Source organism: Lissotriton vulgaris, chromosome 9 (genome assembly GCF_964263255.1).
Source record: "Lissotriton vulgaris chromosome 9, aLisVul1.2, whole genome shotgun sequence".
Classification (NCBI taxonomy): domain Eukaryota; kingdom Metazoa; phylum Chordata; class Amphibia; order Caudata; family Salamandridae; genus Lissotriton; species Lissotriton vulgaris.
In genome coordinates this window covers 72,663,373-72,677,641 of record NC_141697.1, presented here as the reverse complement: position 1 = coordinate 72,677,641, position 14,269 = coordinate 72,663,373, and the positions used below count along the sequence as shown (strand labels likewise).

The following is a 14,269-nucleotide window of genomic DNA, read 5'->3' as shown; positions in this document are numbered from 1 at the left end:
ACAATCATTAATCACCCCATGTTTGGGGTGATTAATGATTGTGTAACTGAATTTGAGCAGCACCTGCTTTACTTTATCTATTAGAGCTTCCTGTTGAAGTTGACTTTTGTAACTATTTTAGAATGGCTCTGGCAGCTTGCCGGCGCCATTCTAAAAGAGTTACAAAAGTCAGTTTGAACTTTTGACCCAATCCGTTCCGCTTGTGGATTTTGCGGGAAATTCGCGAATCTCGCGGATTGCGAATTTACCGAAAATCCACGAAATCCGCGAGCGGAACGGATTTTCCGCCCATGCCTAATAACAATGCCAAGGGGTATGTTATTTATCGTGTGCTATAAATGGCAACTTTTGCGAGTTTCTGGTGAATAACATGCAGATTTTGGTGTTAACGCACCAAATCCACATTAAACTCTAAATACCATATTGTTTTCCCCTGTTAAATTTTGACAGGTTTGATCTGTTGAAATTGAAGAAGGGTTGAGGTATTTAACACATATGATAATTATCAGATGCGTTAAATAATACTTAACTTGTAATTTCAACCCATGCGTAAACAGGGGTGACGCACAAGTCGTGAAAAAACATCCAACCCATAATAAGACCCTTAGCTTAAATTTATTTTTATTTTTCATGGTTCATTTGCTTTATATAAAATGTTCCCATAGAAACCTGTGACACACTTTTGTCTAGAGAGGTAGTTAAAAAAAAAACTAAAATATATACATATATGTCAAACAGAACAATTCAATTTGTCTAATGCATTTCCTAATCTTCCATCCAACATGGACGTTTCCTTAGTCGTGACCTTTATAACTATTTTCTCATTCCACTTCTTTTTGTACCATATCCGTTCCTGATGTAAGACTATGTACTACCTTTCTTATCTTTCACATACTCCCATCAGACAATCCCACAACATGGGAACCTAATCTAATTACATGCATTGGTGCAGCGAACCTGGACTTTCCCTTCCTCACTTTTTGACCTTGTTTTACACGTATCCAATTCCCAACTTTAAGCAAACTGATCTTCAAAATTTTCTTCCGAATGTGGTTTGAACCATTTCTTGATAGCTATTTTTGACATCATTACATTTTAAGAAAATAGCCAACCTTGTTTAAGGTCAGAACAAAAATCTCTTCCATGAAGAAACTTCTATGGCGTTTTTCTTGAAACTATTTTGGGTGTGGTGCAGTATGCCTACACTAACTTCCTAGCCGCAATTCTCCAGTCTTCACCACTACATTACGCTAATTGCAGACCATGTTTTAACACCCTATTCCATCTCTCAACTAATTCACTCCCATGGGGGATACAATAAAGAAGTTCTGATGTGATAGATGCTAAATCTATCCAGAAATTGCTAAATGTCTTTTGACACTAATTGTTTTCTATTATCAGTCACAAACTCTGTCTGCACTGCTTTCCTGCCAAACACATCTTCTAAAAATTTCACAGTCACATTAGTTTCGATGTATGAAACAAATCTTATCTTTGGACATCTCGTGTAGTAATCTATAACTACCATGGCATAGGTCGTTCCAGACTAACCTGTGTAAAGTTCCAGTAATGCCTAAAGCTATTTTTTCCTTGGACCATTTGGTCTTACTAATTGTTTCAGAGAATAACTAACTGTGTTTGAGACTTTCTTTCCCTCGTCCTTCTCTAAACCTGATCACCAGAAACTTGGTCTAACACTTTCTTTCTTTGTTCATTCTATTATATCCCTTATGTGCCATATCCATAATTCTAGCTCTTAAATCATTAGGAACAACAAATAATTCTCTCCTCCTTCAGATACCATAATGATACAACAACTCTACCTCCACATTCCGATAACTCAATACTTCCTCATGCAACATTTCTTTCTACGGCCAAGGCTTCTGTAAATATCCAATAATCCTCCTCGTTTCTTCATCTTCTTGAACATGTTCCTGCCACTCATGTTGCGATATGCACCTTACTGTGGCTTTGCTCATAGTAACCACACATTAATCATGTTTCTCCTTCTCTAGATTAACACTCAAGTGGTTAGTGAGATAAACCAGCTGTGGCTATGTGCTTAACTCCAGGCACGTATTCCAAATCAAAGTCCTAGTCTTACAATCTGAAAAGCAATCAAGAGATACAGGGAGTTGCTCTTTCAGCTCCTTTAGTCATAAAGAGCCATATAAAAGGCTTGTGGTCAGTCTTTGCTGTACATTGTGTGCCTCACACTTATTGTCAGAAATATTCAATTTCACACATTAATGCCAATGACTCCTTTTCAATGACAGAATATACCGTTTCTGCCAACCTCAAGGCTACTGAAGCATAAGTTATTGCAACTTCACATTCTACTTTAATCTGTAACAGAACCACAACTATTGCAAAACTACTAGCTTCTGTTACACTTTCAGAATGACATCTAGTATCAAACATTTTAGATAAGGAGATTTGCATGTCTCGTCTTTGAGATTATCAAATTTTGCCTCACATTCTTCATTCCTTTCAAATCTTGCATCTTTTTTTGTAATTTTCTCATTCGAATAGTTTTGCTCACGAAATTGCTTATAAACATAGCATAGTATTCCACACGGCCTAAAAGTTAACATAATTGTTCTTTGTTTTGCAGACTGGGAGCTCTTTAGATTACTTAAATCAAGGTGATTTAGGTTTGATTCCATTACAATCTATGTGATAACCTAAGTAGTCCACTCCTGTTACTCAGAATTTTCGGTATTTATGGTCAAACTACTTTCCTTCAATGCCCAAAGGGCATTCTAGAAAATCAGTATACTCTCTAAGGTGTTATGAAGAACATTAAGGACCTGGAGTTTTCTTCCAGAGCTAGCTGATGATATGCTGGTGAAAGGTCCAGCGTTGAGAAAATTTTTGATCCTTTTAAAATCCCTCACATCTTGTTTATATTTGACAAAAGACAGCGATCCACCCAAATGCACATATTTAAGGCTTGTTGGTTGATACACATTCTAATTTTTCCTCCCAATTTTCTCGCTAAAACAACCAGGGCTAATCTTTTGGATGCCTTAATGGCTTCTGTGATTCTGCTCTTATGCAACTTCTCTAATTTCAATTTTAATTCTTTTCTTAAGGCTAGTGGGACTTTCGGTGTAACCCCATCATGTAAGAAAATGTGATGCTTGAATCCTTTTACCAAGTCTAAACTTTAATAAATCTCAGGGTATCTTAGCTCCCAATCATCATGTTCTGTTTCTCCCTCTCATTTTGTACAAAAAATAATGTTCAGGATTATTTGGAGCAAGAGTATTACCTTATTCCTTTTGTTATGGCCATCCCTGCAAACAACCTCCACCTTGGTCATATACACTTGAGATGTTATTAACCTACCCCTAAATTTAATGTGAGCATCAAAACTGTCAACTACATTAATTTTCTTTCCTCCATATGTCTTTAACTTAATATCACATTTTCTTAAATCTTCCTCTTTGTGAACATGAAGCATACCATCTCCTATTATTGTGTATCATGCACCTGACTCTGAGATACATTTTAAGGGTTTCCCATTAACCTTACCTTCACAAAATGGTGCTTCATTGCCTTTCTTGACACCACAAATTTGTAAAATAAAATCCTCTTCAATCATTGATCATCTTCCTCCTTTTGTTTCTTATCCACTGAGACAGTGCCTACACCTCTATTGTATTATATATATTACTGGTGCCCTCTCACATTACATCTGTTGCATATATCAATATATTGGACAAACCTAGTCCGGAGCTACATGTCCTTTCAAATCACTATAACACAACATTTATTTATTATCCTTTCATGACATTTTTGGGGCATCATTATTTCTTGTTTCATAATAATTCCTAGTTTTATTCAAATATTAACCAGAATTCCTATGTTTCCTTCGTCCTAAATCATAAATATTTGTCTAACTATAACTGCCTACCCCAAATGTTTTATATATTGTGACATATATTCGAATCTCTTTCTAATTTCTATTGCTTTTTCTGAGGTTAAATCTGACACTTAGCATTTCATCTAAAAATGTTCTGGAATGAACATGTGGAACCACATGCCCTTAACGCTGCTACAAAGAAATCCATAGACTGTCCTGACATATGATCCTTACCTAGAAACCACTTCATTCTTTTACTTCCCATACTGTATATCTAATTTCATTAATGTCTCATCATACTCACCTAATTCATCTCCACCTCCTTCATCTTAAGCACTAAGGGCTAGATGTAGGTAATTCCCATTTACAGACTCTTAATTACCGAATTTTACCGAATCGGTATTTAAGAGTCTGTAAATGGGAAGGGGGCAGATTTAGGTAATTCCGAATTTAGGAATACCGAATCTGTAAGATTCGGTATTTACCGATTCGGAAAATACCGAATCGGTATTGCCCATTGATTCCTATGGGCCTTGAAGCCCATAGGAATCAATGGGAAATACCGATTCGGTATTTACCGAATCGGTAAAAACCGAATCCTGCAAGGGTGCAGGGGGTGTCACTTTGACACCCTCTAGCACCCTAAGTACAGGATTGTGTGTCACATGGCACAGATGTGCATGCACACATGTGCATGCACACCTGAACTCGGTATTTTACCACACAATAGGATTGTGTGGTAAAATACCGACTCTTAAGGGCCTGTGGCACTCTTAGGAGTGTCAGCTACATATGGATTTACTGATTCTGTAAATATACCGATTCGGTATTTTACCCAATCGGTATATTTACCGAATCGGTAAAATAGCCGGTTCGGTAGGCCCCCTACATCGGAAAAGCCGACCGGTATTAGGGCTCCTACATCTGGCCCTTAATGGTGAGGGAAGATGTATTAGTATTCCTTTGCCGTCAGCTACTATGCAGTGTTTGAGAATGGATAATTGTCTTTTTGCCATAAATATAACTCCCACAACGGCTTATATAGGGAGACTTCCAAACTTTCCCTCCATTTCTTCCAGTCCAAGGAAGGTTGATCTGAGAATTGTAAAACTGTTGCTGTAGCACTCATTCTCTCTATAGTGTTCCAAAAATATTTTCCATTTCCTGTTTAAAAAAATATATAAATTACAGTTCTTGTTAAGGTATTATACAATTGGTGTGTGCTTAATTGTTGGCTGATGTATACTGTTGTTTGATTCTTTGCATGTGTTATTAAAGAAAATAACCTTGTTGTTGCATAACCAATATATATATGGTGTCTGCATCACTGTGATGACATGCTGGTTAGTTTATATAAGTTGATTATATGGGGACCTTAAGAGGGAAGAGTACAAGCAGAGTTGCAGGGCTTACACTCCAGACTCCCCAAAATAAAAGTTATTTTAGCTCAAGTGAAATATCTTGAAGGTAGTTACAACCCTCCTTCAGCATAGGATTTGTTAGAGACACAATGACAGACAGAGGCCTACTTCTGGTGTACTGAACGCCACAACAAGGACTTCTAGTAGTGTGGGTGAGGACGCAGTGCAAAGAATAAAGTAACTTGGGTGAAGTGATGATAAAACTAGCTAGAGAGAACTAAATACATGCTTTATTTGAAAGTTCTTGCTGCCAGGATTAAAAACAGTCCACCTGCGGTATGGATTTAAACTGCATGTGTGAGGTGAAAAATTGTGGTCAACATATTTCGGCCGTCCTGCCCCTTTCTCGGGCAAGGCTTTCTTCAGGACCACAAAGATGCCACTGCTTGGTGAAATGTGTAACAGAAAAATGTTAAAAGTCCGAAAAACACGGAACCAGGAATACTTGCGGTTCCAATTCAGCGGAAGGTAACAGTACGCCCGCTGTGCCTTGCCTTGATGCTTAGGCCCTGCGCGATCACTAACTGGAACCCTGAAGGAAGCCGGAGTTGAGGACCCCCGTGCGGCGCAAGGGTTTGACAGCAGTTTCCCCCTGGGCCCCAGGAGTGGGTGGAGAACAGCTGTAGCCTGCCTTCCTTCTACACAAGCCTATACACTGGCTGGTCTCCCACTTGAGTCCCGAGGAGGGAGGAGCCCTTTGTGTTCCTGAAGAGTGCCCCCTCCGATCTGCTTCTCGTGTTTCCGTCTTTGCTGGAGGCCCAGCGTGGGGTCTCTATGTCCTGAGACCTGTTGAGCCCTTTCATCTGTGTTCATGGCCCTCCATTTTCTTGGTACCTTCCCCCTCTGTCATCAGTAGAAATCTTTTCCAAAATGGCCTCTGCCTCGCTGATATTATATTCGGAACTGGAGCAGCGCTGAGAGACCCGCGGAGTGACAACACGCGAGTACTGCCAGCGGCTAATTGCCGAAGCTACCCACGACGTGGAACCCCCTTCTGCCTGAAGCGGTGGAGTTTCCATAAATAAAGGGAACTTTTCTGAGTGTGCTTGAGGGCCTGGCTCGCAGGAGTAGGCTCCTAACAAAGTGGCAGGCGGGCACATTTATGTGCAAGGCAGGGTAAAGACCTCGGAGCCCACTTCAGTGCCCCACAGCTATGATGCATGGGGGACCAGCAATATTAGATGTGGACACGGCTCGCCCATAAAGACACCACTATGCATAATGGAGCAGAAGATGCAGCAGTCGCATTAAGTGCGTGTACAACTAGCCTTTTTTCATTAGTCTATCCAAACCTGCCATTGTGTGCCATCAATGCTGCGGCAGTCCTGGAGTAATGTGTCATGTGAGAGCTTTTGTGTGTCTGTCTGTGTGAGTATGAGGGGGTGTGTGCGGATGCACGTGTGTGTGCGTTTGTGCGTGTATGAAAGACTATGTTCACATTTGTGTGTGCCTGTACATGTCTGTGCGTGTGATGGTGTGGACATGTACTTGGGTGTTTTTGTACTAGAGCATGTGTTTCTATGTGTGCTTGTATTTGTGCGTGCAGATGTTTCTGTATGTGTGCCTATGTCTGTGCGTGTGATGGTGTGTGCATGTACTTAAGTGTTTTTGTACTAGAGCATGGGATTGTATGTGTGCTTGTGCTTGTGGATGTTTTTCTATAAGTGCTTGTGTGCACCCTCTTTTCGCATATGAGAGTGTGTGCGCACATTTGTGTGTGCTTGTGCATGTCTGTGCATGTGATGGTGTGTGTGTGTGCATGCACTTGTGTGTACGTCCTTGGGTATTTTTGTTCTGGAGCATGTGATTGTATGTGTGCTTGTGTTTTTGGTAGTTTCTGTATGTGTGCTTGTGTGTGTGTGCGTCTGTGCGTGTATGAGAGTGTGAGCGCAATTGTGTGTGTTTGTGCATGTTTGTGCATGTGATGGTGTTTGCGTGTGCATGTTCTTGGGTGTTTTTGTACTAGAGCATGGGATTTTATGTGTGCTTGTGTTTTTGGATGTTTCTGTAAATGTGCTTGTGTGTGTGCGCATATGAGAGTGTGTGCTCACATTTGTATGTGCTTGTGCATGTCTGCGGGTGTGATGGTGTGTGCACGCTGGATTTGTTATTCTCTGATGGTCGCTGTCTTGGATGTTGACTCTAACGGCCAGATGCCTGAACCTTAGGATGGCCACCAGTATACCAGTGTACAGTACAGTCCCCCGCCTGACCCCATATGTTTGGCTTCCATAGTGGTCCCCTCCACATTGTTTTACTTCCCTATGACAACAATTGGACATTGACCAGACCTTGAACCTATCCCCTAACCTGCTTACACATCAGGTCTTGGAACCTACGGAACTTACCCCAGACTGTGGAGACCAAGCGATTTGGCTGATGCCCGGTGGAGCTACTTTATAGCTAAAGAGGAGATGGGTTGTGGATGCCCCCCGCCGTCACCTCCCCAGCCGAACCGTGGGCAGATTTTTCTCTTGTCTCTACGTCCTATCTTTCTCCAACCCCTTTACCCTATCCCCTTATCCTTCCTTGCTCCATTCACCTTGTCCCCTAGGTTCTTTAAATGCTTTATTTGATACTTATGTAACTTTTAACTGATGTAAAGCAACATTATTGTTCCTCATGTAAAGCGCTCTGATTCCTTCGGGTCTAGCCAGCGCTATATAAAACCTTTACAATAAAAACATAAAAAATAAGTACCCGTAATGACTGGGTATATAGCTTCACCTCAACCTGGAGACAACTCAGGGCAGGGGGCAGCGCTCTCTCCGTCGATACCCCAGGCGGGTAGAGTCTGCAACCGGAGTTGGTCATATGGTGAGCTTATGAGGGAAGAGTACAAGCAGAGTTGCAGGGCTTACACTCCAGACTCCCCAGAATAGAAGTTGTTTTAGCTCAAGTGAAATATCCTGAAGAAAGTTGCAACCCTCCTTCAGCAAAGGATTTGTTAGAACACAATGACAGACTGAGGCCTACTTCCGGTGTAATGATCGCCACAACACAAGGACTTCTAGCTGTGTCAGAGAATTCCTTCCCTGGGAGAAACTGACTTTCATCCTGACAGTACATTTTTGGGAGGGGTTTTCTGGCAAGCTTGAACTAACGTCAGCTGCCGTAAAAGCAACTTCCGCCTGCAGGTGAAGGGTCAGCGGTGCAGATATCTGTGTGTAATTAAAGGGCGCCGCTTCCTGCTCAGAGGCCTGGGTTGTGGCGCGGTGCGCGTGTGCGCCCTGATCCCGCGTGCTCGCCCTCTGTAGGAACTCTTATTAGGAGGGAGAGATGGGCCGCCAGGTCAACACAGACTACATCGTGTTTACAGATTACATTTTTCTTCCTAGAGCTTTTTCTACACAGGAATTTTTGCTTTGTGAGGGTATGACAGACTTCATCTCACACAGGGCAAAGGTTTCAAGGGTGGCACAGTGCCACTATAAACAAAGAAGCTAGCTTACACCTCACAGCCCAGATGGAACAAGGGCGGAAAAAGCAGAGTCAGGCTTCATGGGTTGCCAGAGTGAAGCTAATGTGCAATGAAGAAACATAATACTTTACTAAACAGCTTTTTTGGTGCAGTTTTGCAGGAGGACATTTTGGAAATGGGGACGAGAGAGGGGACCCGCCCAATGGTGGTCCACAAAACCTGATCCGTGCCAGATTTTCAAAATATCCACATAGAAACTAAAAAGAAAATCATTGGCACAGGCATCTGAATATCTGGAAAATATGCCATGGTTACAAAAATCGCGGACTAATGTTGGACACCCTGGCCAGATTTATCATAGGACTACGCTGCCCTTGCGTCATGCAAGGTGATGCCGGGGCAACGTAATCCTTAAATCAGACTTCCCAAGCCATACGAGCCACCTTGCGTAGTAGCCCTGCCTGATTGGTAAATCTGGAGTACGGCGAGGCAGCACATGTCACTGCCTTGCGTTACTCTGCCCTGAGAAGGAGTTACACGGGCGGAGCATGGGTGTTCCCACACATTCACCCATGTATTTTGACGCATTCTCAGAGTTACCAAGGGGTAGATGTATCAAGATTCCATTTTGCGATTTCTTAATAGCGATTTTTAAGGAATCGCTATTTAGAAATCACAAAATGGAATGTATGTTGAAAATTGCTATTTTTAGCGATTTCTTAATCTTCCTTATTTGAGAATTCGCAATTTGCGAATTCGCAAATAAGGAATAATTTCCCATTCATTCCTATGGACCAGGAGGCCGATAGGAATGATTGTGAAATCAATCTCAATTTGCGATTCGCAATTTGCTAATCGCAAATTTGAGAATTATTTCAAGGGTGCAGGGGTGTCTCGAGGACACCCTGCTGCACCCCTGAAATGTACATATGTGTGCATATGGCGCACATACATGCCCTATGGGCATGTGTGTGCGTCACATGCCACCTTCAAAAATGCAAAATAGGGCATTATTAAATGAAATCGCAAATTACCACCAACTACAAGTTGGTGGTAATTTGCGATTTCTTAACACAAATTCGCTATTTCTAGAACCCACATACATCACATTTAAGGAATCGCAAAATTTGCGATTCCTTAAATGCTTAAGAAAAATAAGGAATCGCAAATTTTTGCGATTCCTCATTTTGCGATTTTGTGATACATTTCAAAATATGCAAAAAAGCCTTTTGCGAGTCGCAAAGGCCGAAATTCGCCGAATTTCAGCCTTTGCGAATCGCAAAAGGCTTGATACATCTACCCCTAAGACTGGTAAACCTGGGAATGCGTCAAAATTATACACCCTCCCGATAGAGGGACAATGAGGGTAAATATCTTTATTCCTCCTTGTTTCGCTTTGTAGGTGGGCTGCATTCTAACGTACACTTAGAAAAGAGGAAAGCACCTTAAGGATAGTTTTTGTGCAGGAATGTGTTCCTTCCGGCACAAAAAGAATCCTGCCTATGCAGGTACATTTACACCCTGACGCAAGGGTGCCTGGCTTGGCGCTAGTCATCCACAAGGGATCTCGATAGATATGGCGCATTCCTGGCCTCTCCATTTGACGCAGCACAGCAAGTAGGTTTGCTGCGCTGCGTCAAATTTTGATGACTCTGGGCCCATATGTGTACACAGGCCAAATCTTATTTATGCTGCTCCGCGATAGCATCGACTGCCATGTAAACAAATAAAAATAGCACACCCGTGCAGTGTGTGAAAGGGTGCTGAATAGCAGACCCTCAATTGCACAGCCGTACAGTGTGTTAAATCTTCCTAATTAGCTCACGAGAGCAAAAGAAATACTCTGACTCAGATTAACTTTCATTCTTGCAGTGCAACACTGGCTAAATCAATAATTAAGAACTCCAGCTCAGATTTGCACCACACATGGCCAATTACTAGTACGGCAAACGCCTACCCATAGAACATAAAGGATAAAGCCCCATGGGTAATAGTGTTACATTTAAATGCAATTATTATTATTATTTTTTTTAAACTTTATTTTGCATTTTATCAACCATACATGTGGCAGTGAGTGATCATATCATGTGAATATACAATGAACATTGGTTGGGTTGTCATAGAGCATTCCCATGTAACCCTGCAACTGGACTGAAGTCCTTCTTTCCTTCAGGTCCCTTGTGGTGTACCTGGCCCCGGGTCAAGGTGTTCCCCTGCACATTCATGCCAATACAACCCCCATTTTGAGTTGTTTGGCTTCATCTGTTTCGGGGTCTGAGTCTGTGTCAGTTGTCTCCCCAGAGGCAGGGGCTAGGAGCTTATCCGTCAGAGGCCTCCATGTATTTATTGTAAATGCAATTATTTATATAGATGAAAATACAAATAAAAACAATTTAGTTGTAAAAAAGATCTAAAAATAATAAAACTAACAACGTCATTTGAATGTATAAGTTATTGTAACATGAAAATAAAATTCATTTATTTTAATTAATGCTGCACACTACCTTTAATAATTAATAATGCATGTAATAATGCATAATACATGTTTTTTACTTTAGTTGGGAATTTATTTTTATTTTTAAACTTCAGAAAATATTTTTTGTAATTATAATATATTTAAATGAATAAAGGTTTAATTCAAAATTAAGTTAAATGTGCTGTAGCATTATTTAAAATGTTAGTCTTCATTTAAAATAAATACATACAATTAATTTACATTAAAAGGTAACATAATATTTTACAAATTTTTATCAACTTACATACACTTTTTTTATTTTTCTCTACTCTACCAGACCATACTTCACAGTCAGGGTGGAGAGCTGTGTATGGTGAAGTATATGGAAAATATAAACATTCATTAAACTTTATAATAAATTAGTACAAATATTATGCGTTAAATATTATTGTAAATTAATTTTATAGGATTATTTTAAATGTAGAACAAAAGACAAAATGCCACAGCACTATTAACACAGTTTTGAATTTAAATATATTCAATTAAAATAATGTTTCGAAGTTCAAATTATAAAATAAATTCACACATAGAGGGGCCTATTCCGATTCGGGAAACGTATCCGTATGACGATTCGTATTCGAAGCCGTTTCCATACGAATCGTACAAATCCGTCCTAATCGCATAGTACGATCCGTAGGTAGAAAATCCGTCGGAATCCGTGCGAACCGTACGAAAAACAAGGGTCTCACATAGAACCGTACGAATCGTAAACATGCCGTACAACCCGCCAAGTACTGACTGATTACGAGATTCGTACGGAAACGTCGCGTATAGGCAATTCGTACGGAGACCCTCACAATAACATACTCGCCGTACCCCTGAATTCAAGGGGTGTATGCACGGGGTGTACGCACCGTACACCTATGGCCTTGGGGGGTACAAACCATACCCCTATGCACCGTACACTAACATACATGGGGTGTACGCACAGGGACATACGCACCGTACCCCTGAACTCCAGGTGTGTATGCACTGTCCTCTGTTCCGTACCCATTACGAGGCAAAATATGCTTTTCCGGACGTTTTCAGCTCCCGTAAAAAAAGAGTCGTACGGACTGTTGACGATACTCATCGTACTTGCTGGGTCGTACAAAGCTGCTACGATCCGTACGGACATCGCGTACTGGGTGTTCCGAGTGCGATCCGTATGGATTATTGAGTCGTACGGTCCTTGGTACGATTCGTACTGAGAACTGCATTGGGTGCGCATCATACTACATCGTACGTACGGGGACGGTTCGGCATACGATTCGTATGGGTAAATCGATCCGTACGGCGATTCGGACTGGATTTTACCAAATCGGAATCGGCCCCAAAGAATTAAGATAGATGTTATTATGTATTAATAATTGTTAAAAATTGTGTATTGAATTACTTAACAGTAATTAATTAAAAATTACATTTTAATGGAAATAAATAGTTCATTAATTTATACATTAAAAAAAGCTGGTAAAATATGTATAAAATAATAAACCTGGTCTATTTTTATATATTTTAACATTAATTGAGCTTAATATTTTAAACTATTTGAAATTATTGAATAAAATGTATTATTATTTCCTATATAGTCTTATTTTGAGCCCCTGTCTCCATTATTTTCTATGAGAGGGTGTTGCAGTATCAGTGGCTGGCTGTATACTTCTGGACTTACTACTGTTTCTTTTTTTGGGATAGAGGCCATTCATATATGGAATTGGAACTTCACAGTCTTCCTTGGAGGATATTTGTTTGACTTAGGATTGTTACTTGATTGGTTATCAAAAGGAAGTACATATCCACACGGAAGTGGAAGGCGTGAGTGGTAGATGACAAAGTCCTGTAAAGACCTCACATGTCGTTTCAGGTCGAAACGTTGACAAACTTTCCTATATGGTTTAAGAACCTTGCTTGAAAAAAACGATACCATTGGGAATTGTACAGTGTATTATTTATATGTTTTGTCTTTCTTTCTGTATTTACATGTGAGCACTACATTGCCTGAACATTTTTGATTCACTTTCTCACACCGTAATATATTGTATGATGAGAATTGCATCTGGAACAACACCAACAACAACAACACCATCAAGATCATGAACACCGTCCACTCCGGATCCTCGGAAGACACCTGCCCACACCACATCTACAACAAAGCCAGCAGCACCATTGCACCCCACCTCTGGAAAACCATCAACATCTCCTTCAAGACAGCGATCTTCCCGGAGAGAGCTGGAAGCAGGCAGAGATCAACGCCTTACCAAAGAAACACAAGACGGGCCCCAAAGGACCTCAAGAACTTCTGACCCATCTCCCTGCTCCCGTTCCCGGTAAAGGTCATCGAAAAGGCCGTCAACAAACAACTGTCCAGCTTCCTCAAAGAGAACAACATCCTGGACCCATCCCCGTCAGGGTCCAGCAGCAACCACAGCACCGAAACTGCTCTCATCGCCGCCACCGATGACATCAGGAACATGCTCGACAACGGAGAAACCGCGGCCCTCATCCTCCTGGACCTGTCAGCCGCTTTTGACACAGTCTGCCACCGCAAACTAAGAGCACGCCTCCACGATGCCGGAATCCAAGAGAAGGCCCTGGACTGGACCACCTGCTTCCTCTCCGGGAGAACCCAGAGCGTCTGCCTCCCCCCCTTCCACTCCAAAGCCACCGAGATCATCTGCAGCACACCCCAAGGCTCATCTCTCAGCCCAACTTTGTTCGACATCTACATGGCACCACTCGCCCACGTCGCCCGACAGCATGACCTAAGCATCATCTCCTACGCCAAGAACACCCAGCTGATCCTCTTGCTTCACCAAGGACCCCCACACCACCAAAACCAACCTCCTCGAAGGAATGAAGGCCATCGCCCAATGGAATGAGGAACAGCCGACTGAAGCTGAACTCAGACAAGACGGAGGTCCTCATCCTCTACTCCACCCCCTCGGCCTGGGATGACTCCTGGTGGCCGACAGCACTTGGAGCACCCCCTACACCCACCAACCACGCATGAAACCTAGGGGTCATCCGCGACTACACACTCTCCATGACAAAGCAGGTCAACGCCG

At 41.7% G+C, this 14,269-nt stretch overlaps 1 non-coding gene across 1 annotated transcript; it reads left to right on the top strand.

The window, feature by feature from the left end:
- The first annotated feature begins 9,727 nt into the window (after nt 1–9,727).
- Nucleotides 9,728–9,918, top strand: LOC147689624 (small nucleolar RNA snR46). The gene has a single exon (XR_015300280.1). It is a non-coding gene; the product is annotated as a small nucleolar RNA snR46 (small nucleolar RNA).
- The last annotated feature ends 4,351 nt before the right edge of the window (nt 9,919–14,269 follow it).